Source organism: Castor canadensis, chromosome 14 (genome assembly GCF_047511655.1).
Source record: "Castor canadensis chromosome 14, mCasCan1.hap1v2, whole genome shotgun sequence".
NCBI classification, from domain to species: domain Eukaryota; kingdom Metazoa; phylum Chordata; class Mammalia; order Rodentia; family Castoridae; genus Castor; species Castor canadensis.
The window spans coordinates 20,280,938-20,307,879 of NC_133399.1; the positions used below are offsets into that span (position 1 = coordinate 20,280,938).

Sequence of the window (26,942 nt, forward strand, 5' to 3'; positions counted from 1 at the left end):
TAACTGAGATAGAAACAGGAAGCTAAAGATGACACTAAAATGTAACAAAGAGTAAAATATTATGAATTAAACATTATCAACAAGGGCAGTAAGGTCAATGATACACAATGAAATGATACATACCCAAGTGAGCAACTGTAGTTTCAGAATTTTTCCACTATAAAATCCTACCAATGGCCTGAATTGCCAAATGAAGCTTTTCACTGCAACATTCCAGTTTATGACTATTTAGTAAAGCTAATGAAAATTATATGATATATGATACTTGAGAAGAAATGGTTTCTAAAAATTTTCTGTATGACAAAGGTAATATCTAAGAAATTCTTAAGCAAAGATGGAAGAACTGGGGGAAATAGAAAATTACACAATATGGATAATAGAATATCATAAACATAGTATAATGGCATGAATTTTGTATTTCAATTGTATCAGAAACAGAAAAACTAGGAACAAAATACTTTTGAACTTGTTTGACTCCAATCTTTGATAGAATTCCAGATCTGATGCAGAGTCTTTGAGTCGTGCAATCATGGGCACTTCTTTATCCTCAATACAATTTTCCCTTTTAGACTTTCTAACTGAAAAAGTCTTTTCAGAGCCCTCTTGATGTCCTTATTTCTCAGACTGTAGATGAAGGGATTCAGCATGGGGGTAGCTATGCTGTACATCACCGAGGCTATTGCAGTTGAGTGTGTGTTTTGTTTAATAGCAGAGTTCAGGTACACACCAAGTTCTGTACAATAAAATAAGGAGACAAATGGGAGATAATATACACAGGTGGAAAATGCTTTGTACTCCCCTGAGCTGATTAGATTGCATGGATGGGGGAAAATATCTTGGAGTAAGAGTAAAGGATGCCAACAAGGTGACAGCAAACCAGTAGTACAATTGAAATATATATGGCCAAGTGACTGAGAAAGTTGTGAGAACAGGTGAGTTTGACCATCAGATCAAGTTCACAGAAAAAGCAGGGGATTTCTATGTCAGTACAGAAGGACACCTTCACCATCAATAAGCTTTGCAATAGGGAATGCAGGACATTTATGATCCAGGGCAATAGGAACAGCAGCATACGTGGATAGGGATTCATGATGACTGAGAAATGTAAGTGGTGACAGGTGGCCACAAAGTGGTCATAGGCCATCTTGTGAGCAGAAAGATGTACAACATTATAAAGACTATGGCAAAAAATATTTGGGTGATGCATACTTTATAAGTGATGACCTTGCTCTGTGCCTGTACTGCATCTTTGGGATGGTGGTAGATGTTAAACCAAGGTTCACCAGAGACAGGTTGGAGGAGAAGAAGAACATGGGCATGTGCAGGCGAGTGTTTGAGATCATAGCCACAGTGATGACTAGGTTCCAGGCATGGTGACCAGGTACATGGCCAGGAACACTCCAAAGAGGACAGTCTGCAATCTGGTGTGTTCTGGAATTCCCAGAAGTAGAAATTCTGAAAATTGTGTGGTATGTTCTGGCTCCATGTGGTTGATTTGACTGCCAAAGAAAGGAAAACACACATGACATAACTGTGTAATTATCACATGAAAGAAATATTGACATATACATTCTACAGTCCAGACTTGAATAGCTACATTTTACATATGCTTTTTTTCATATAGTGCATCCCCTGCATTCTCTGATTCGGAATTCTTTCCCAACTTTTGGAATTTTTCCATGACTGCTGGATTCAAAATTATTAAATGCCACTCCTGCCATCTTTTTGAGGATTGTAATTTAGTGATCATCATGTTGCAGGCACCATCTAGGAAATTATTGACATTTTTTAAAAAAAGCAAATATAATGTAACAGAAGTTATATAAGCAAATTGAATGAAATACAGTTTGGTAGAGAAACAATCATGTTATGTCAGTTGGTGAGAGCCACTTTGAAGGAAAAATGTAACATGTAAAGGAGAAAGAATATAGGGAGAGTTATTTTGTAATGGATGCTTAAGCCAGGTCAATGGTCAGGAGACAGTTGAAAAGGTGGAAAAAATTGAGCACATCACTGCTGAACATCAATACATAGGGATATGGTCTGTGCAAATGCTGTTACATTTGCATGTGTCATTCTCTGGCTCCATGAGGTTGATTTGCCTAACAAAAAAGAATGAGTGAAAAAAAGGTATGACACAATTATGTAGAACTAACCTCACAGAAATAATTTGATATATTTTCTGTAGCCAGAAACTTGAATTCCTGAGCTTTGCATATAAATCTAATCTTATATAAGAAATCCCCTTGTCATCTCTGATTTGGAATTTCTATTCACTCTTAGCCTCTTTACAATGCATTCAAAATTTTATTCACCAATGCTTTCATGCATCTGAGGAATGCAATGTAGTGATGATCATCTTAGGGCAATGTGCAGGAAATGATTGATCTGTTCAAAGGAGAAAATGATTGTAACATACATTGAGTGACAAATAATACAAGGCAATAAAAACACACCCAATTAGCTAAAAAATCATCATGCAATATTTCAAGATATTAAAGAAGTTTGAAATAAAATTGGAGCTATGGATGAGACAGTAGATCGTGAGTGGTGTTTTTACTGGGAGTTCAAGCAAGATAATCAGAAGAGTAACATGAAAACAGACCCCAGAAAACAGGAAAGGATCTACAACTTATCTGCAGAACTGCATTTCTGATAGGAGGAACAGCCATGCAAACATCCTATAGAAGCTACTTCAAACACAGGTTCAAGGTTAAAAGGAAACCAAAGACATCAGTGAAAGGAGCAAGGAGGATGAAAGTCAGTGTCAGAGAATAAGGAGAGCACTGCTGTAGAAATTCAGAGTCTGTCTTAAAAGCACTTTCTGATAAAAATTGGTGTGTTTTATAACTAGTCACTGGTCTTTCTTTTCATTATAAGGATTTTTTTATTCTGCTTGATGTCCACAGTATCTACCATGGTCAATGGTAAGAACCATTTATCAATTTTCTTTTCACATCTACATGGAAAAGCAAATTGCAATTAACATAGTAATTAACTTGGACTAAGAATCAGAGAGTACTTAAAATTTTTAGGTTGATTCTATCAGATATGTTTCCATAATAATGGAAAGATGACTAACACACAGTGTCATCAAAGCTAAGTCCACCAAGCAGTGAGACTCATAGGTGAAAAAGACTTTGTACTTGCTCATGGCAGATTAAATTCTCAGGATTAAGAGAAAGAAATCTTAGCCTGAGAGAAAGTAATACCGGGAAAAAGAACACATCAAGAAGAATGTTGAGAGAATACACCATCATTTTATTGACGGGAGTATAAAATATGGGTGAACTAGATGACTTCAGAAAGATGACAAAAGTGAATTATTTCCATAGTATATAGAAGGTATGAGGTAGAAGAAATTCACTTACACTTATTTCATAAATACCATCTGTTCTATTGTCCCAGGTTCTCTATAGTACATAGGATCATAACAATGGAATGTTGGTTGCAAACATTTATTGCAGTACAAATTCTGCTTATTTTGTCACCCCATATTTTTAAATAGACCTTCAAAACAAGCTTCCACACAGACTGTCCTATAACTACTTGATCCCAAATGTCCAAAGTTATCAGCATTAATTCATTCTTTTTATTTATCTGCCTTTATCAAAAAAGAATGCTTGGGTAATTTTAAGCATAGAATTTAACTGTGGCTTGAGTATTAAATTACCCACAGGCTCAGGTACTGTCACTTGGCTGTAATCTAATAGATTTTGAGGAGGTGATTATATCCTAATGGCTCTGACATAATCAATTGATTGATCCCTTGGTGGTTTCCTAATGTGGTGCCATGACTTATATGTGGTAAAAATTACTTGGGGGCCCTACGTAGAGGAGGTAGATCATTGGGATCTGCCTTGGAATGATGTATCTTGTCCCCTGCCCCCTTCTCAATTCACCCTGCTTCCTGGTTGCCATGAGATGAGCAGCTGTGCTCCAACACTGTTTGCTGTACTGTCACCACAGCCAAGAAACAATGGAGCCAGCCAGCCTCAGATTGAAATCTGTGAAAAGAAGAGCCTAAATTAAACATTGTCTCTTTAAGTTCTTTCTCTGATTTATTTATCATATCAATGAAAAAACCTGACTATAAACCTATATTCTGACAGTGTTTGATGATGTTGGCCAAGTGAAACAATCATGAGTTGGAAAGGAAAAGGAAACCATACTAATGATTGAACTGCAAAAAATGGCTTGTTCTGAAAACATGTACTTTCTCTAATATAATTAATCTTCTTAGTTTGAGATAAATGTACTAGTACACAATGTTAAGAGATGACACTGAGAGATTCATTACTCTGCTTCCATGTGGCAATGTGGAGGAAATCTATGATGTAATAATCAAACCCAGAATATTAACACAAATAACAAAGAAATAAAATCCACAGACTAAAAGGACATATGCACAATGTTGTTTATTGTGTCACTGTTCGCATTTTGTAATAAATAGAATCAATTCAATGTTCATCAAAAGATGAATGCACTAAGAATATTACAATGTTATGATGAAGAATGGAATTGTGTCATTTTTGGCAATATGGATGGACCTGCAGTACATTCTACTAGGTGTGTGTGATAGAAGAACAAACACAAGTACCACAAGTTTTCTTACTAACAGATTTAAATTTAAATAGGTGAACTATTTAAATATAGAATAGTGATTATAAGAAGTTGGGAAGGGATTTGGGGAGGTTGAATAAAGGGAGGCTAGATTTGATCAGCAGCATGTGTGGAAATATACCTTTAAAATCATTGATAAGTGAAATGAATGCCTCATAATCTAAAGTAAAATAAAATGTACAATACAGAAAGGTTCTCTGAATTCAAGGTACCCTAGTGTTTTCCTTTCCCAGTTACTTCCTTGTACCTCATTTCCCAGTGCCCGATTCACCAATCTTTTCATCATTTATATATTGTTAACATTTCATTAATGTTATCCACATTATGAAAAATATACACTAAGAAAAGATGGGAGTCATGTGCCTTTTATTCCCATGACCATGGCAGACACTGTGAACATCGACTTGAAAGAGCAAAAAGGTTCTAAATATGAAAATAAATCTAATGAGCAGGTATAAAAACTCCACTTTGTTAAAATCTCCTTGAAAATGAAACCAAATGTTAGAAAACCAACAAGTGAAAATCTGTGGTCTCAGATTTTCTTCCATTATAATCTCCTATCAATGCCTTGCATTTGTAAATGAAGGTTTTCCTACAGGAGTAGGTTTTATGACAACTTTCAGTAAATAAGATAAACGGGAATTTCCAATATTGCTGAAAAATAGATGAAAAACATTGGAGAAATAGGAAAAGGCAGATTAGTAGATGTCATAGAAGAAATAGCCATAAACCAAATTGTATATTTGAATTACCTAAAGTTTCTGAAAACAGAGAAATGGATACTCAGGTAATGACAGAAAGGGAAACATTTCTGTTTCTACCTTCTGATTAAAGAATCCCAGGACTGTCTTTGAGGGCATGCATTCTGCAATCATGAGCACACCCTCAATCTTAGGAAACTGGATCTCTTACAGTTTCTCAGAAAGTATTCTCAGAAACCTCTTGATATCTCTGTTCCTCCAACTATAGGTGAAGGGGTTAAGCGTGGGTGTGACAAGAGTATACATCACTGGGGCTGTTGCATTTGAGTGTGAGTTTTTGCTCACTACAGAACTCAGGTACACACATTGTCCAGTACAATAAAATAAGGAGACCACTGAGAGGTGAGATGCACAGGTAGAAAATGCCTTATATTTTCTCTGAGATGAAGAGATTGAACATGTGGAAGAAACTATCTTGGAGTAAGTGTACAGGATGACAAGAAAAGGACAAGAAGCCCCAGATTACAACTACAAAATCACCACATCTTTAAGAAAAGTGTCAGAACAGGCATAGCAGACCACCTGATTAATTTCACAAAAAAATTTGGGTATTTCTATGTCAGCACAGAAGGACAGCCACAAAACCATTAAACTCTGAAGGATGGAATTCAGAACACTCACCATCCAGGACACAAGAACCACAACACACAGAGTCGGGCCTTCATGATAACTGTGTAATTCAGGGGGTGACAGATGACCACAAAACAGTCATAGGCTATCATGGTCAACAGAAGGATATGCAATTCTATAAAGAGAATGAAAAAATACATTTGGGTGATGCAAACTTTATAAGTGATGGCCTTGGTCTGTGTCTGAATATTAAATAGAACCTTTGGGATAATGATGGAGGTGACACAGAGGTCCACAGAGGACAGGTTGGAGAGGAAGAATTACATGGGTGTGTGCAGGTGTGAGTCTGAGAAGTTAGCCTCATGATTAAATGTGTATGGGGCACTGGAAATGTAGCTCAGTGGTATGATGCTTGCCTTGCATATGTAAAGCCCTGTGTTCAATACCTAGCACAGATAAAAAAATAAGCATTGGACTTTCACAACTTGGTGTTCGGGGGTCCAATTCATATATCCATTGTAGAAATACATTTGATTCATATGGCCTTCCTATTGTATTTTTCTTTCTCAGAGCGTGCATTAGTGTGAGAAGAATGTGATATTAACATGGCATCTAAGACCATAAAATGTGAGGTTTTTAAACTGGTGGGTCTGTGTAGTGTGTTTGTGTGTGTGTGTGTGTGTGTGTGTGTGTGTTCAAGAATGAAAATAGGTTTCCAAAGAAGGGGATGAGTGTGATTTATATATACCAAAATGAACCAGGCATGGAAGTGCACACATGTAATCTATGCTACTGAAGTCATAGGTAAGAGGACTGCAGTCCATGGCCATTCCCCAGAAGAAACATAAGACACTATCAAAAAATTACTAAAGCCCAAAAAAGATTGGGGTGAATTGGTGAACAACTGCCTAGCAAGTTACAGATCCTGAATTCAACCTGCATACCACAAAAATAATAAATAACAGTGCAGAGGCCAGCATATAAAGTGACAGATGGAAATAACAGAGATGCATTTGAATTGGTCACACCCAATTACACTAATGTAAAACACAAAGTCTGAAGCATCTGGACAGACAGCCTTTGAGTGTGGAAGTTCAACAGCTATGAGGCCATTCTTTTCATTATTCTCTGTCAATTTTTTGTGGTATTGTGGCTTGAACCCTGGTCCTACACCTTGAGCCACTCCATCAACTCATTTTTATGGGTATTTTTCAAGATAGGGTCTCATGAACTATTTGCCCGGGATGGCTTTGAACCACAGTCCTTCTAATCTCATCCTCCTTTATAGCTAAGATTACAGGTGTGAGCCACTGACACCTGGTTTATATTCTCTGTCTCTTAATTAGTCTCCTAGGCATCTAGATTCCCCTTCATCCTGGAAATCTGAAGCAGGAACTTCCTGGCACACTTTGCACAGGCCATTATGTCTTCCAGGCACAAACTCCTGCATATAATTTTTATCTCCCTCTCTTACTTTCATTTTTATGCTGTTCTTGAACACAGTATAAAACAACTCTCCCTGTATATCTTTTCATTTTGTTTCCTTTATAGTTCCACTCACTTTCACATGTAAATAATGAAATCTGTATCTTCCTGCATTTGCTTTCATTTGCTGGGATTATAGCTGACTCATTGAATTTTAAGGATATATTATACCTGTCCAGAACAATGTTTTCTTGGAAAGTGGTCATCACTAAATTATATTCCTCAAATGCAGGAAAGTATTAATTTGTAAACACTTTGAATCCATGACCTCTTAGGAAAATGTTTAGAGGGGAACAGGAAATCCATATCAGAGATGACACAGGGATACCCACAGGAGAACAGATTCATATGTAACACCTGGAAAATCACATCTTGTTCTATAGAATGCAATGCACAGTGTTGCTTTTAGGTTAGAATTGTGCAATTTTTATCTTATTTTTCTTAGCCACTGCAACCACATGTGGCCAATAAATGACTCACAAATTTCAGAATTTCTTCTTCTGGGCATTTCAGAGGAACCCAGATTGCAGCCTGTCCTCGTTGGACTGTTTCTTTCCATGCCTGGTCATGTGCTTGGGAACTTTCTCATTATCAAAGCCACCATCTCAGATTCCAACTTGCACATACCCATGAATTATTTTATCTCCAACCTCTCCTTTGTGGACATTTGCTTCACATCAACCACTGTCCCAAGTTTGCTGTTAAATATATATACACACAGTAAAGCTCTAACTTACAAAGGCTGCATCACCCAAATGCATTGTTTCATACTCTTTGCAGGCTTGGACATTTTTCTGCTGACTGTAATGGCCTCTGACCGCTTTGTGGCCATGTGTCACCCCCTGCATTACACAGACATCATGAACTCCTGACTGTGTGTGTTGCTGATTCTGGTGTACTGGATCATGAGTATCTTGAATTCCATATCACAAAGCTTAATAGTTTTGCAACTGTTCTTCTGTGTATGCTCGGAAATCCCACACTTTTTCTGTTAACTGAATCAGGTGGTCCCCCATGCCTGTTCTGTCACCATTGTTAATTAGGTGCTGATTTATTTTGCAAATACCAAAGTGGCTTGCTGTCCCCTTGATGGCATACTTTTCTCTTACTTCAAGATAGATTCTTCCATATGTAAAATCTCTTCAACTCAGGGAAAGTACAAGGCATTTCCCACCTATGCATCACACTGCTTATTTGTCTCCTTATTTTATGGTATGAGCCAAAGAGTATACTTCAGTTCTGCTGTGACCCCCAAACTCACAATCCACTTTCAATAGCCTCAGTGACATATGCTATTGTCACCTGCATGCTAAATCCCTTCATCTACACTCTGAGGAACACAGACATCAAGAATGCTCTTTAAAGACTTTTTGAGATTAGTATAATAAAAGCTCCCCTTCTCCTGAGACTGAATAAGTGTCTCTGATTACAAGACTTCAAGTCTCAAGGTCAGATCTTTGGTTCTTTGATGAAAAGGGGGAAGTAGAAAGCATACCTTTCTATTTTATTCCTGAAGTTCCTCTATTCTGATTTCAAAGTTTCTATGCAATTCAGTTACAAACTTTGCTTTATTATACTTTTATCTCTCTATAACACAAAAGACTAGTTCATTTCATTCTAGGAATGCAAGAATGGTTGAACATATGCAAAGAAATAAATACTATAACATCAATAGAATCAAGGAAAAAAATCACATCATCATCATCTCACTAGACTCAGACAAAAAAACTGACAAAATTCAATTTCCTTTCGTGATAATAGCCAAGAAAAAACTAGGTGTATAAGGAACATACCACAATATAATAAAGGCTATATATGATATCCTATAATCAACATTTCACTTAATCAAGAAAAACTGAAAACATTTCCTCAAACATCAGGAATTACAAGAGGATGTTCACTACCTCTGCAATTATTCAATGCAGTGCCAGAATGCTTACCCAGAGCAATAGGCAAGAGAAAGGAAATAATAAGCAGGATTTAAAATGGAAAAGAATAAACTAAATTATCCCTATTTTCAGATGAAGTGATTCTATACTTAAAGTAAGGGCAGTACCAGAAAACACTTAGGTTTAATAAACAGTTTTAGCAAAGTAGCAGGATACAAAGTCAGCAAAAAGACAGTACATTTTCTATATACCAACTACAAAAATGCTGAGGAAAATATTCTTATTCCCAATAGCTTTTAAATTACCTCATTGCAGGCCTAACCAAGGAGGAGAAATACTTCTATAATGAAAACCGTAAGAAACTGGAGAAAGAAGTTGAGAGAGACATTAGAAAATGAAGATTCTTCTTATGTTTATGGATTGGCAGAATTAGTATTCTCAAAACTGTTGTAGTCCCAAAAGTGAATGATAAATTCAATGATATTCACATCTAAAATCTCATTGTTATTCTTCACAGAAAGAGATAAATCAGCCCTAAAATTCATTTGGAAGCATGAAAGTTATTAAATAGGCAATATAACCCTGAACACATACAGCAATATTCGAGGTGTCACAAAACCTGATTTCAAATTACACTACCTAGCCATAGTAAAAAAAGCAGCATGGTACTGGATAAAAGCAGACACATAGACAGATGGAATAGAACAGAAGTTCCAGAAATAGGACTACAGAGCTGTAATGTTATGAGTATTATATTTGATGTGCATTAAGCATATTTGAAAATTATATAAAAATATAATACACTGTAAAACCTTTATGAGAATAATATTGTGTGCCCTATGATGTAAACACATACCATATGGTGCCCGATATGCAAATCAGCCAACCCTCAGCTGGTGCCGATATGCAAATGAAGCAACCCTAAGCTGGCTCCAATAAACCACTCTGCTGCAAGTACATCACCACTTCCTCTCAATTGACAACACACATCATGCTGGTCGAAAGCAGACCTGGACGAGGTGGACCCGGACACTCAGCATGGCCTGTGGGATTCCCTGGGCATCCTGGAGGCATATTGAGACTGAGAACTAGCCAGGACCAGTTTGGAGCCAGCCACTAGTGGACTAAGATTCACGTCGCAGGGTGAACACAGCTTGGGGAAGGCTGAGGTGCTATCCGGCGTTAGGTTATAACTCCCTGAAATAAAGTGTGTGTGTGAGCAACTGCCTAAGTTAATTCATTTAGTGCCTGACTGATGGTCAACTCTACACAGTAGCCTGCCCACGACATCTAACCACTTGATCTTTCACAAAGGTGCCAAAAATCTATGTAGGAGAAAACACAGTCTCTCCAAAAATTATATTGGGAAAATTGTATATTCATATGTAGAAAAGAGAAACTGGGTCTCTATCACTCATCCTGCACCAAAACCAATTGAAAATGGTTCAATGTCCATAATCTCTGACCTGAAATTTTGAATGTACTACAGGGAAACACTGAAGATACAGGCTTGCTCAATGACTTTCTGAACAAGAATGCAATTGCTCACAAAATAAGAACAAGAGGAGAAAAATGTGTCATGTATACCACATGAAATTCTGTATTTGTAGTAACATAAAGGAAAGAAGCCAGTTACAGATAGGCGAGTGCCACTTGCTTTTACTCACATGTAGGATCTTGAATGTTGATTCCATTATAGTTGAGAGTAGAGTAGTGCATACCAGAGGGTGGGAAGAGGAGAACTGAGATTTATGATAGTGTAAAATAATACAGTTCTATACCATAGCAGGGTCACTATGTTGCTAATAATGTAGTCTACACTACAATACCATTTTTAATACCTAGAAAAAGACTTTGAAATTGTTCCGCCATGAATAAATAAAAATACTTGAGGTGATAGATATGGAAATAACCTTGGCTCAATCATCACACATTTCATAAATTTATTGAGAGAAGAAACTATACCAAATAAACATGTACAATTATGTGTCTCTCAAAAATACATGAACAAATAATTGGAATTTTATAATGTGCTTATTATAACACACATTATTACAAACATACTGAGAGTTTTCTATTCCTTCCAAACAAATGAACACAAATGAAATGTGTTGAAACATTTCCTTCTGTATAGTAGATTGGAACTCCAGGCATGTCTTGGCTGGTTGACAGCTCAGGTCTCACAGTAACTAAAACCACCGTTGCTTTGGCTTATTTCTCATGTAGAGCTCAAAGGGCTATTCCAGGTTCACTAAAATCATGGGCAGAATTCATCCACTTTTGTTTGTGGGACTGAGGTCCTGTTCTGCTGGGTACTAGATGAGGCTCACCTTCATCACTGGGAACTGTCCTCTGTTTCTAACCAAATGGGTCTCTCATAATATAGTGGGTCACTAACCAATGCCATCAAAAATTTGTGCTCATCATGATCCTTCCTTGGCATTGCTGTAACTTGCCCTATATTTGACCTTTTAAACTTACAGTTTTTGCTCCCTATAACACTATTTTTTCACATGAATGAAAATTTTGTTCTTACTTTCTGATGTCGGTGAATTTTCTCACTCATCCATGAACTTGAGCTATTTCATCAACACTTCCTGCAGAAATCTCAAACTACCTGTTTTCTCAAACTCATCAACAAATATCTCCTGAGCACTTGCTAGGTTCCAGGCACGGAAGTCTTGCCCTCATGACATCTCCATTCTCTTATGGACTGAATATTTCTTTTTTTTGTTCTTAATAAAATCTTTGTGCATACAAGGCTTGGGTCATTTCTCCCTCCTACCCCCACCCCCTCCCTTACCACCCACACCACCCCCTCCATCTCCTCCCCACCCCCTCAATACCCAGCAGAAACTATTTTGCTCTTATCTCTAATTTTGTTGAAGAGAGTGGACTGAATATTTCTATCTCCTCTAAAATTCATATTTTGGAATCCTAACTCCAATTGCCCCAACTACTTTGATCACATGAGCATTCTCAGCCCCATTTGTAGGACTAAAGAATGACATTCTTAGCAGTTCAGACCACAAAAACCAAATGGGAGAATTCTTAGGACATGCTAATCACAGTGTAATGTGCATAAAACAACCTAATTGGATCCCTTAATTATCAAACATTTAAAAAATACATGACTAAATGACAGTTCTTATCTTGGGACAGGAATATTATATTATAAATGGATTGGAATAAAATTACCAGGAAACCAAATATTGCAGTAATAATGGTTTTATATCAAAGGATCAAGATCACCCCTCCTTAAAGAGAGAAGTAAACTTTTGGAGGTTTCAAGGACCATGTTATAATCACAAGTAAAGGCTTCGGGGGACCAATGGAGCTCTCCAAAGAACATGGGAACCACTTAGAAAGAACACAAGGGATCCATGGGACCTAGTCAATAAAGGATACTTAGTTTTAGAATTTGGTGTACTGGGGACAGAGAATCAGCAAGAACAATGCTTTCGGTGCACATCAGATTCCCCAAGGGAAATGATGAGCTCAGGTTTGGAGCAATAGGAAGGAAAGTGCCTGAGAAGCAGGCATAAGAGTTGTAAATTCTCTTGTGCCATTGCCCTTCAGCAAAGTTAACCTTGGATGGAATGAGCATAGATGTTTCATTAAAGTCCTCAACCGGCTAAAGGACTGAAACTTGACCCTTCTTACTCTGCTTTCTGACTATAAGACTTTAGTCTTTGTCAACCATATAGGAACAGATTTTGATTTTCCCCATGGGAACTTTCTTTCAGAAAACTCAGCCACGTGAGTCTGAAAGTTCAGCAGTAGTGTAGGATTTCCTCTAAGTGATGGAAGACAATGTTTACCTATGGTCTCCATAGAGCTAATGCAGCCCATTCCAGAGCTGAAAGGTTGTTTTGGCTGTTTGCTTGTTTGTTTATTAAGTCATTGGTGTGTTTATTGACCATGCTGAAAAAGGAAGTGGACATTGAATTCATAATGCAGGGCCTTTGTTGGCAGTATTGAGAGAGGACACTATACCAAGTGGCAATGGAAGCCCTGTTAGAAGAGGGATTGGGAGGCTTACAGTGGACTTGGCGTAGTTCTACATAAATAGAACATTTATCTTAGACATTTGATATTAATAAGAAGGAAATGAGAAACTGGACATTACTTTTGGAGAAACTAACAGAGAAATGAGGAGATTTCTAATTTCTGAAATAAAGCTCTGTTTTGATTTGTTTTTACTATCATATGCCTGTTTTCTTCAGCATTTTGATGAGATTTTCCAGTTTATTGTTTCTGTGTATACTTTTGGAATTATAATTTAGTCCACAACAATTTTAATTATTAAACTATTTCTATCTCCTGTGTTTAAGGTTATTTTCCTACCCATGAACTATATCTGTAGTTTTCTTTATGTTCCTGTGAAGTTTACTATTTGATTGCATGCTAAGGTTTTTCACATACATACATGTAAGACATGTATGCTAGGAGAACAATCTAATTTTCTTCCAGATAGGTAGGCATTTATACCAGTGTTTATTTAATTATTCAAGCTTTTCCAACTTAGAAAACAACCATGTCATATTTTAAATGCCTGTGTATAATGAGGATAAGTTACAGTAACTCAGCACCTGCAATGGCACAGCTTTAGAAGATCGATCTTCAATATATTCTTTCATGTCTTAAATTATTTATCCATGTTGATAACATTAATTTTTTCATGTTCTATACCTTCCTTCACATAGTTCTTAATACTCAATTCAACTTTGTTTAATGCAGTTGTTTGGAAGCCACTCAATTTAACCTGTTTTTTATGTGTTCCAACTTCTCCAAATTCCAAATTCATGGAATTTCAGTCCATGTAATGCAGACACACCACATAATGCTGTCAAAATACTGAGGTGAACAAGGCATGCAAAGCCTCTCCTTATCTGTATCATACTGTTGTGGCAATATAGTCAGACGAGAAGCCAAGGGACACTCAGAGAAGTGGAGAACTTAGATTTTATTTTATGCCAGCAGGCCCAGATGTGTACCTGTGTCTGAGCACTGAACAAAGGATTCACATTTTTAAAAGGCAGTGCAGGGCATCAGGTTACAAGGAATGTGCTCTCCCATCAATTACGGGCCAGTAGTGGATTAGAGACCTAAGGTTTAGATAAGAACAGCAGGGGAGTCCTGCTTTGGAAAGTTTATTTACAAGTGGAGACAAAGGAATGCGGGAATGAGGGTTTATCTCTGCATGGTGTCCTTTACCTGGATCCTGAACTTTTTGCATGGCTCTAATGAGTAATTCCTCATTGTTTTACAGCTCTGTCTGAGGTTACAGCTTTTAATTGACAAATTACCATGTTTTACAACCCTGTTTCAAGGCTATCTTCCTCTTCAATGCATTGAGACATTTAGATGTTGCTACAAATGCTTGTGTTCTGCAGAGTCCCTGGTGGTCAGCCATAGGGAGGAATCTATTCAGTGTAACCTCCTGGTGTTTGCAGTATTTTATAGAGTACGGAATCAGGATGTGTTTGGACATTGGATGAAAATACAGGCAGGATATAAGTGTGCATATAGGGTTTGTCCAAACAACTCAAACCTGAAAGCCCTGGAATGACACAGAAATGATACCACACTAGAAAATGAAGAGAGAATTCTGCTTCATCCACTATTTTATGTACAAACCAAGTGTCATTTTTTCTTCTGTGTCTGGCTTATCCACACAATAAGAAATGCCAACTAGTTTTCCCTGTGGAATTTAAGAAGTTGATCTCACTAAAGTAGAAAGTACAGAGGGGTTACCTGAGACTGGGGATGGTGGGAAAGCAGGCACCAGGAATCAGAAATTGATGAGTGCACTAAAGCAAAAGGAATAAATTTTGATGTTATATTGCATGGTAAGTAGGGTGAGTAGAGTGAGAAAAGCTGTATATTTCAAAATACCTACAAGGAAGATCTTGAAAATTCTCAGCACAACAAACTGAAAATGTTTCCAGGATTGATGTGTTAATTACACTGATATGGTCATCACACCATGTATGCTTGCATTGAACCATATATTGTATCTCAAGATTATGTGCAAATATCATCAATTAATGTGCAATAAATGTAGAACCCAATTTATCAAATTAGTATTGAACATTGCAGGAAACAATCTCTTCTAATTTTTTTATGAAAACTGCTAGTTTTTATTGTTCTTTATATATTTCCTTTTTAAATTTTGTTTTCTTCTTCACTTTGACCTGTTTTTTATCCAGGTGAATATTCAGTGTGTGTCACAGAACACAAAATACATCATTACATTTGTCTTTTGAGGAATTTGCCTTTGATGTTTTAATATTTTTCAGGTCCTCAAGGGAATATGGCTGGTGGTAGAAAGCAGCCAGACCTCCCCAGGACCTTTTCTCTCTCTCTCTCTCTCTCTCCCTCTCTCTCTCTCTCTCTATCTCTCTCTTTCTTTCTCTCCCACTCATCTTCCTTTTCCTGAAAATAATTTTTGAATTTTTGGCAGGATTGTGGATAGAAACAGAACACTTGTTACCCTAACCATGTGATCTACATTCCCAGGATATTTTATAAATATTTTTTCTTTAAGCACATGATTGCAAATAGACATTGTACGAGGTAAACTCAAGGTTAAATATGTAAGGGAAATTTACTACTTGGAGTTTCTGGGTCCAATCGGTCCATTCTTTTGGCGAAATATAATTAGAGTCAAAAAATTGCTTGTTATTATTTCATTTCTCATAGTGTGACTGGGATTGATATTAAAATGAAATTAATTTGGCACCAGAGACCACAACTTTTCAACCATTGTTTTGTGTGTGTGTGTGCGTGCGTGTGCGTGCGTGTGTGTGTGTGTGTGTGTGTGTGTATGTGTGTGGTATTTTTCTTTAAGAGTAGATTTCTGAGAAAGGGGATGTCTGTTTAATATAATACAATATAAACCAGGTGCTGACTCAAGAGCAGGTTATCAGGAGGATTGCAGCTCAAAGCCAGTCCAGAGAAAAACTTAGTGAGAACCTATCTTGATGAAAAACAGTTTAACATGCCTATTATCCCAGCTACCTGGAGGCACAGTTACTAGGTTCACAATCCAAAAATGGCCCTGTGCAAAAACATAAGACTCTATCTGAAAATTCAGTAAACCACAAAAGGAGAGGATGAAGTATTAGTGTGCTTTATAGGCAGTTCCTGAGTTCAATACCCAGTACCACCAAGAAAAACAGGTAATAGCACAGGAGCCAAACCATGAAGCAGCAGATGGAAATAACAAAGAGATGCATTTCAATTGGTCACATGCTCTTGTAGCCAACTGAAGAGGCAAATTCAGCAACATTTGTTAGAGTATGTGTTGAAATTGAGCAGCAATGAGGCTATTTCCTCCGTTAATTCCTATATCTAGATGATTGTAGGCACACTGGATTCCCCTTGAACTTGAACACCAGAAACAATGACCTGATTTGGGGTCTTTGTGCAGGTTATCCCTCCTTCCAGATACAAACTCTTGCATACAGTATTTACCTCCCTGTCTGTCTTCCTGGAGTCTCTTTTCAAGTGTCCTCTTGTTTGCCAGTGTTATGTGAACATGCAGCACAAAAACACCTCCCTATGTACTTTCTCTTTTTATATACTTTTTCCTAAAAGTCACTTTCAGTATTCCACAAAGCTATTGATCATTTCTTTACCTGCTTGTACTTCCCTTCGTTTGCTGGTCTTATTTCTTCCCCATTAGATTTTGTACATATATGCTACTTGCCCACGTTAATTGTTTCCTCCACAGTGCTTAAAACATGACTTTGGAATCCGTATGAAATATGTCTGTCAGATTCGTACTGCACATGCAATATCAGAGTGATTTTTCTTATTTGTGTTAGTAACTTCAGCCACAGTAGTCAATGAGTGATTTAAGAATTCACAATTTCTTCTAGGAGTTTCAGGGGACCCAGACCAGCAACCTCTCATATTTGGACTGTTCCTATCCATGTACCTGGTCACTGTGCTTCAGAACCTACTCATCATCCAGGCCACAACCTCAGATGCCCACCTGCATATGCCCATGTATTTCTCCCTCTCCAAACTGTCCTTTGTGGACATTGGTTTGACTTCTACCACTGTCTCAAAACTTCTGTTGAAGATCCAGCCACGAGGAAAGCCATTTACCTACTGAGACTGCATCACCCAGGTATAATTTTTCATAATCTTGTCAGTGTTGGACATCTTTCTGCTGACGGTGATGACCTATGACCACTATGTCAAACCCTGCGTTACAAAGTCATCATGGACCTCGGGTGCTCTCTGGTGTCCTGGCTTCTTAGTGTTCTGCATTCCATGTTACAAAGCTTAATGGTTCTACAACTATCCTTCTTTAACAGACTTGGAAATCCCACACATTTTTCTGTGAACCTAATAAAGTCATCAACAATGACTGTTCTGACAACTTTCTTAATGATGTGGTGATCTGTTTGGCAGCTGTGCTTCTGATTTTCTGTTCCCTTGCTGGCATCCTGTACTCCAATATAGTTTCCTGCATCCTTGAAATCTCAACAGTTCAGGTGAGGTACAATGCATTTTGTACCTGTGCATCTCAGATCTCAGTGGTATCCTTATGTTATAGTACAACATAGGAGTGTGCCTTAGTTCTGTTTTGACCTCGATTCACACTCAACAGTAGGAGCCTTGGTGATATACGGTGTGGTCACCCACATGCTGATCCCCTACATCTAAAATCTGATGAATAAAAGCATCAAGAGTGTTCTGAAAAGAATTTTTCAGATAGGAATAATAAAATTGCCCCTTGTAATAACACAGAAGAAGTACTTGTGATTTCAGGACTCAAACCTCAGGGTCACTCTGGGGGTTCATTGAAGAAATGGTTCTATTTTATTTGTGGATTTTCTCTTTTTCCTATTTTAGGTTTTCCATATAATTCCATTACAAAATTTGCTCATATTAAAAATACATTTTAATGTATTACATTTTTCACTGTATGATATACAAGATTACATTTTATCATTTTCAAATCTCCTCAAACTTTTTCCATCTTTGAGTTAGAGGTGCCTGTAAATTTCCACTTATCCATGTGTATCATTATGGGGGAAATAATCATTTGGCCATTAAAGCCCTGTATAGAATTTTATAGTGAACAAAGTCTTAGGATACAGATGGCACTACTGGGTATATCATTCTTGCCATATCACTGCCTTAATTCCCTGCCCAATAATGTGGGTGTCATCTGTTAGGGTGTACTATACAAGTGATTAGGTTATATTCTCATACAAAGGATCCTGTTTCTATTTTTTCTGTTTCCACAGAGCCTAACATAGTCATGGGAAAAATATTGCCCATGAAGTATGTACTCCACATTCTTTCCCAGGCAGATATTTTAATAATTGAGACAGCACTTTCCACACTTTCTAGAAAGTTAACTGTACAGTGTAGAAGGTTTCTCTGTAATATTTCTATACATGCATATGATGCACATTGATCACATAACCCCCATTACTATTTCTTATCTCCATGTTCCTACTCTCTCTTTTTTTGTCTTCCTTAAAATTCTTAAATGGGTTTCATCATGTCCTTTTCTGACATGCATATAATGTACTTCAATCCCATTTTTCCTAATCACCTCCCACTCATATCTCCTTCCAATAGTCCCCTTTGATTTTCAGGTCTTTATTTTCTTCATATATAACTCCCACGCATGAGAGAAAATACACAGTATTTGTCCTTCTGAGCTTTATTTATTGTGCCAAACATGATGATTCTCAATTCCACTCATATTCTACAAATGACATAAATCCATTCTCTTTTATGGTTGAATAAGAGACCATAATAATATGGAATATTTCCTGTGTTCATTTATTGATTTTTGAACACCTACACTGATTCCATAACTTGGCTATTGTGAATAGTGCTGCAATAAACATTGTTTAAAATATCTCCCTTGCAGTCCTTCAGTTTTGGGCCCAAGAGTGTTATAGCAGGCTCATGTCCCAATTTCAGGATAATATCCATATATATGTGAATATGTCAGTGGTTCTTAGTGATGAGGGGTTATGGAGGACACAGATGACTCTAGTTGTAAATAGTAGCCTTAGTAATCCTTGGGTCCACTAAACTGTTCTATACTTTATTTTGTACAAACATGTATCTATCAAATATATTTATGGGTCCAGTTTGTATTCTACATGTGCACAGAGCATGCACTGAAGCCTGTCTTTTATCTCCTTCCGCTGACCCATTTCCCAAATTCTGTTAACCATTGTTATACATACAGGTAGAATTTAAACATGAACTCATGAAAGAGAGAAGGTGGTCCTTGTTTTTCAGTATCTAGATGATTTTAAATGGCAATATATCCACAAGTTTTTTTCCATTGCCAGACATGACAGGCTTCCATTCTTCTTCCGAGTTCAGTTATATTTCATTGTGTACAAACATCATGTTTTCTTTATCTATTCATCTGGTGACAGGCCTCAGCTATTGTGAAATTGCCACAATCAACATGGCAGGGCAGTGTCTAATTGGTTTTCTGAATTCATTTCCTTTTTTTCAATGTTAAATCCTAGATAGGAACATTCTATGTGATTTTTCATAATATTGTCATTGTGGAAGAAGAATAAAGTGTACGTAGATTATTCTATTTCATTTCTAATTACCTTTTTTGGTGTTACTGCCATTTAAACTGTGGCCTCACACTTGCTAGGTAAACGCTGTACCACATGAGCCACACTAGAGCCCTTCTGTGTCATTTCTTCCTCTTACATACTAATCTATAATCATTTCAAAATATAAATGTGTAATTAAATGTTACAAGACAGAAGTTAAAAGAAGGAAATTAACAAGGTTAATATGGTTGATGTACTCTCTAAACAAGAATGAATATATAATTTTTGAAGTCATTGAAACAATGATAACAAGGGGAGTAAGGTAGAAAGAAGAAAAATAGACATCAACCATTTCAGGTTATAATACATATATGCATGGAAATGTCACAAGAAAACTCCCTGTACAGCTATCTTAACAAACAAAAATGTCATTTGCTTTTCTTTTATAAAATCGCAGAACAGGAGGGTGATACAGGAACTATCTGGATGTTTGGTACCAGTGGGAGGAGAGATGATATGGGGAAAGCGTGTAGGAGGGAGAATATGGTGCAAATACTGTGTACCCATGTATGTAAATGGAAAATGATACCTGTTGAAATTATTCTAGAAATGGGGACAAAGGTGATAAAGGAGAGTGAATTAGAGTATGATATATTTGATACATTATAAGATCTTTTGTAAATGCCATCATGTACCTCCACCCAGAAAAATTTAAAAAGGTAAAATGAAAAGTATCAGAGGAAATCATTTTAGGAAATTCAAATTTTGACTTTTACCATTTCTTTCTTCAGTTTACACCTTCTTTTTCATTTTTATAAATAAAATTTATATTTATAAAATACACTTCACTTAAAATTAAAGGTTTTGCCCCAATAAAACCAGGAAAATAAGAAGAATGAATTCATGATGGCATTCCAGAGATCAATGGAATAACAAAAAAAAAGCAGGAGTAATTCAAGCTTATGTAAGCACTTTCTGTGCTTCTATAGTAAATGATCCTGTAACAAAAGTTCTTGTTCTTACAAAAGATAGAATGGGATTTTTCTAAGCTATCAAGAGCTGTGCAACCAGTGCAAGTCAGCTGTGGAGTTACAAGGAATCTAGCAAAGCCTGGTCCCTCAGATTCTAGAGAAAAGTGCCAAGGAAATTAGATATCTGTGAGGCAGAGATTTCAGGGAAAACTTGTAATGAAGATTGCATTCTTCACCTGGTCTCATGGGATCATAGAATGAGCAAGAAAAATTTCCTTTTTCTAAAGAGACCAGTGCCCTTTGGAAAAACCAGAGAGTGCCACAGGGCTTGGAGTAAGGAGAGGAAATTACATTATTAGCACAAGGAACTAGAAATGCGTAGGTCATCTTGTCCCTTGGGGTACAGCCTTGGCCAGAACAGGACATGGTGGTTTCTTTTAAAGATCTAAGAGCCCTAAGTCTTCACTCCCTTTTGTTGTCTTGTTTGGAGCAGAGATTCAGTCTCCATCATCCACCATCCATGAGGAAATACAGGTTTCCACACAGGGATCTTGAAACCATCCAGGTCAGATTGAGTCCTATGTAGGTCCCACCAGAGATTTTCAACAAAATAAAGCTGGTAAAATTAATTAGATTTCACCAAGGAGCCAAGATATCTCTGCTCAGAAGTGAGATATTGCTGTGTTTGTTTCTTTACTTAACTTGCAACACATTTCAATTTTTAATAAGAGAAAAAGATTTTAGACTTTCCAATTTATAGATCATTGTTGACATTGTGTTATGGGAATGAAGCCCAGCTGGAAACTGAATGAAGAACTGGTATAAAGTATTTCTTGAAAATTTGAACATGTTCAAGGATGATTCAATGAGCAAGTAGGAAATTGAGTATCAGGTGTGGAGGGATGTGCTATGAGCTGAGGAAAGATTACCTTTAATTTTAAAGTGCAGTATGTTTCAATCTGTTCACAAATCATTAAAAAGACCACATGAATGTGTCTCCTGCAAACTCTACTGTGCAACAACAGTACTTGGGACATACACTTCACAATGTCTTTCCTCCTGGTGGTCATTCATACACACACACACACACACACACACTTTGCTCTCTTAAGGGCTGAGTGTTTTTAATCTATTATGGTATCACATGAATTGAAAGTTTATTTTACTGAATTCGCTCTTTACTCTTAAGTTGTTTTACAAATGTATGGTGATTATTGGAGAGGGCATGGGAAGTTTTATGAAATTTGGGGGCAGTAATAAGGTTGAGCTCAGGGCTTTGTGCTTGTTAGACAGGTGCTGTACACTTGAGCCATACCTCTAGTTCTTTTTAGTATGGCTATTTTGGAGATGGAGTCTCACTTTGAGCCAAGGTCAACCTAAACTGCAATCATCTCATTCTCAGCCTCAAAATGGGCTAGGATTATAGGCATGAGCCATCAGTACCTGGTTTATTTCATGAATTTCATGAGTTAAGGCAAAAATCGCATTGAACAACAAACAAACACCTAAACAATGAATGACAGGAACTTAAAACAGGTGAAGTTAAGGGGAGGATATGAATAGGAAGGGAATGGGAAATGAAGGAAGTAAAGAGGGTGAATATGGTTTCATACTTTCTTTACATGTATGAAGATGGAACACTGAAACCTGTAGAAATAACCAAAAGGATGGTACTAAGGTAGAAAGGAGAATAATAGGGTGATGACACAATTTGAGATATAATTCACACATTCAAGGAAATGTCACAAACCCCCTGTCTAATTATCATAAATAAACAATTTTTTAAAGTGAAGGACAGGAAAGTACAACAGGTCCTGTCCATGGGTTGGTACCAATAGAATGGGGGTGGCCATAAGAAAAGGGTGAAGGAGGGTTAATGTGGTAGAAATATTATGTACTCGTATGAATATGGAATAATTACACTTGTTGAAACTGTTCAAAGGAGGAGGAGGACAAGAGTGACAGTTCAAAATGCTGAATCTAGCTAAGATATGTTGTAAGTACTTTTTAAATGTAACAATGTAACCCTGGTATAACTATAATATACTAATAATTAAAGAAAAATCAAGAAAAACTATCCACTGTATTACGTACTCATCCCCCCATGTGTTTTGAATTTAAATTGTCTCTTATACCTTTACCCATCTTCTTTTTTTCTGTTTTCCCAATTAATTGAACTTAACTTCTGTGACCGATTCTACATTTATAAAAATCAATCATCTTCCGACAGCCTACATCTCCACATCAGCTACATCTTTTATAGGTATCTTTCCATACATACCAACTTCATCGTATGTGTGAATATTCCCTTCTGGACAATGGGTATAATTAATTGGCATCAATGGATTAGTGTGAGAAATGAGTGTCTTTAGCTCAGGGTGTGATGAGAACTCAGGAAGGGAGCTGGGGAATTGCTGTAGTCATGGTTTTACTTTATTTCATTACTGTTATCTGGAGTTGTGTCCAGAATCACAAGTATATTGAAGTCATTTTATGCCTATCTTGGGTGAAAGAAATTACACTTTCAGATAGTGCTTCTTCCACTGTTCCTAAAAAGAATAACTTTTTTCAATTTTATTTCCATGTATTTGCCAATGAAATCTTGAATTAGAGATCCTTGTTAATTTCATCGAACAGTTGTTATTTTAGATTTTTCTAAAACTTTAGGTTATCATTCATTTCATTGAATGCAGTTGCTGTCCAAATATTTAATTATCTGATCAGTCCTTTTGTTATACAAACTCTCAATTTCTTGAATGTTTGTAACATATTTCATTTAAGCTAACATATTCAAAGTATTATTGTTTTGACATATAATCAGTATTAAAATATTGAGGTATTTTAAGTTCTTTTATCATTTTATTTTTTAATAAATTTATTATTAGGATATATTCATTATACAGGGATAGTGATAGTGACAATTCTGATTAGACTTATATTGTACATTAGTTACATTTTCCTAATCATCTCCTCCCCCAATCCCCTTCCTGCCCCACTTACAGCAATTGCAAGAGGTTACTTAGTTCTGTTTCATATAGGTATATGAAGTCCATCTACCATATACTGTCAACTTAATCTCCTTATTCCTCCTCCCCCTTATGCTAGTACCCCCACACACTGTGCCTATGTTACAGTCCTGTTATTCATTATTAATATTTAAGTTGATATTTAAAACCATGTCTCAATGTATGCCCACTGTGGCTATACTTTACTTTGATCATCAGTGATCTCAAGTCTTCAGCAATCCACCATCTTGGAGTTCCAAAAATCATTTCCTTAGTTACTTGCATTTGCATTCATTCACTTGTTTCTATCTCCCTCAGTAGATTTTATGAATATACCATACTAGCCCATATTAATTATTTCCTTCACAGTGTTTGCAACAAGACTACAGAACACAAATGAAAGTATTTCTGTCATGTTATTATTGCTCATAATTGTGTCACAATATATTTTCTCATTCTGAAAGTAATTTCAACCACTTGTGGTCAATGAACTACTCAAGAATTTCAGAATTTCTCCTTCTGGGAATATCAGAAGACTCCAAATTACAGCCTATCTTTTTTTAATTGTTCCAATCCATGTACCTTGTCACTGTGCTTGTAAACCTACTCATCATCCTTGCCACGATATCAGGCCTTCACCTTCACACACCCGTGCATTTCCTCCTCTGCAATGCATCTTTTGTGGACATATGTTTAACCTCCACAATTGTTCCAAAGTTGTTGCTGAATATCCCAACACAGAGCAAGGCCATCACCTATGCAGCACATGTCACCCAAATGATCCTTTTCTAAACTCTTTTCAGTGTTGGACATCGTTCTTCTGACTATGATGGCCTATGACCATTTTGTGGCCATCTGTCACCTCATGCGTTATACAGACATCATGAAACCCCAGCACTGTAGGTTGCTGGTTCTAGTGTCCTGGATGTGAACATCATACATTCCACCTTACAAAGCTTAATGGTGTTGACGCTGTCTTCTGTAAAGACTTGGAAAGCCCACACTTTTTCTGTGAACTTAAACATCAACCATTCCTGTTCTGACATCTTTCTTCATGACACCATTATTTATTTGGAGCTGTGCTTTTTTGCTTTCATTCCCTTGCTGCATCCTGTACTCTTACTCCATGATAGTTGCCTTGATCCATGCAATCTCATCAGCTCAGGGGAAGTACAAAGCATTTTCTTTCTGTGCATCTCACCTCTCAGTTGTCTTCTTATTTTGAAGTACAAACATAGGAGATCTACTTTTACTCAAAACACACATTCAACAGCAGGAGCCTTGGTGAAGTACATTATGGTCACCCCCACGCTGAATCCCTTAATGTACAGTATAAGGAACAAAGACATTAGGAGTGCTCTGAGAAGACTTTTTCAGATAGAAATAATACAAATGCACCTTCTAATGACATTGAAGAAGTAATTCATGATTTTAAGACTCAAAGTCTCAAGGTCAGTCCTTGGGTCCTTTGATATGATAGTGGAAGAAAAAAATGTTCCTTCTATTTTATTCACAGGTTTTCTCTATTTCTGGTTTCAGATTTTATACATAATTCAATTAAAAATGTCTTCTATTCTACTTTTTCTTTATGACATGCAAAACTACATTTGATCATTTTCAAATCTTACCAAACCTTATCAATATTTGAATCAGAAATGTTTGTAAATTCCCACTTACACATTTTGCAGAACAATGTTACTTCAATGACATAGCTATCACTAGGTGCTTTTTATTTTATTAAAATATTAATAAAATTAATTTTTATGTGGAATACTTCATTTGGCCACTAAGGTCTTGTATATAATTTTATAGTGGAAAATGCCTGAAACTAAAATCTTTTTACCCATAAAGCTTATCATTCCTGCAATTTCACTGCCTTAACTTCCTTTCCTGATAATATGTATATCCACCAATTAGGACGTTTTATGGCAGGTGATTAGGTTATATTCCATATTAAGGACCCTGTATCCATTTTGATAGTTTCCATGGACAAAATCACTGCACTATGTCCTCTGCTTCACCTTCTTACCCAAGGAAATATTTTAATACTCAAGCCAATATTTTCAACATTTTTATTAGAGAACATATTCATTGTATGTGTGGGAAGTTTCATTGTTTTCATATATGCATATAATGTACATTAATCATATTCACCCTCTCTACTGTTTTTCCTTGCCTCCTGCCACTTCTTTTTCTCCTTCTTGCAACTTTTAAATGGTTTTACTGTGGCTTTTCTTGCATGTGTACAATGTATTTCAGTCCTACTTTCCCCTCTCCTTTTCGTTTGTCTCAGTCTGAGTACTCTTCCTTTCATGCCCATGTCCATATTTTTCACAGATGTATCTTCCACATATGAGAGAAAATATGTGGTTTGTCATTTTGAGTCTGGCTTATTTTGGTTAACATAAGGATCCCCAGTTCCAGTTCCATGCACTTTCCTGCAAAGGAACTAAATCCGTTCTTCTTTATGGACAGATAAAAGTCTGCAATGATGTATCAAAATCTCTGTATCCATTCATTGGTTGTTGGTCACCTATACTGATTCCATAACTTGGCTATTGTGAATAGTGCTGTGGTAAACATGGCTGCTTAAAATATCTCTATTGTGTGATGACTTACTCTCCATCACTGTATGGCCAAGAAAGTATACCAGGATCTTATGGTACTTTTCAGATAACTTCCATGTATATATAAATATATCAGTAGTTCTTAGGAACCAGGCAGTATGAAGGACAAGAAGGATCTGGCAGATCCTCTGTCCTCCATTTCATTCGATGTTGCCACACATGACAGGCTTCCACTCTTCATAGTTCAGTAATATTTCACTGTGTACATGAACCATGTTTTTTAGCTATTCATGCTGTCATTGACACTCAAGTGGATTATGGACCTCAGCTACCAAGAAAATTGCCACAGTAATTATGGCTGGGTGGGTGTCTTATTGATCCTCTGAATGCATTTCCTTTTTACCTGTGTTAACATATTGGGTGTGACCTTACTGTGAATTTTTCTTGATGTTTTCATTGTGAAATATGAATAAAGGGCACATAGATCATGCTGTGTCACTTCTTCA

The 26,942-nt window shown here is 36.7% G+C and overlaps 5 pseudogenes; 3 read left to right on the forward strand and 2 right to left on the reverse strand.

The window, feature by feature from the left end:
- Window positions 1–527: 527 nt before the first annotated feature.
- Window positions 528–1,144, reverse strand: LOC141416155 (olfactory receptor 7A5-like; annotated as a pseudogene).
- Window positions 1,145–5,531: 4,387 nt separating this feature from the next.
- LOC141416156 (olfactory receptor 7A17-like) lies at window positions 5,532–8,200 on the reverse strand (annotated as a pseudogene).
- Window positions 8,201–8,245: 45 nt separating this feature from the next.
- On the forward strand, window positions 8,246–8,802 carry LOC141416157 (putative olfactory receptor 7A2; annotated as a pseudogene).
- An 8,465-nt stretch (window positions 8,803–17,267) lies between these two features.
- Window positions 17,268–17,910, forward strand: LOC141416158 (olfactory receptor 7A10-like; annotated as a pseudogene).
- Window positions 17,911–24,445: 6,535 nt separating this feature from the next.
- LOC141416159 (olfactory receptor 7A10-like) lies at window positions 24,446–25,094 on the forward strand (annotated as a pseudogene).
- Window positions 25,095–26,942: the final 1,848 nt, after the last annotated feature.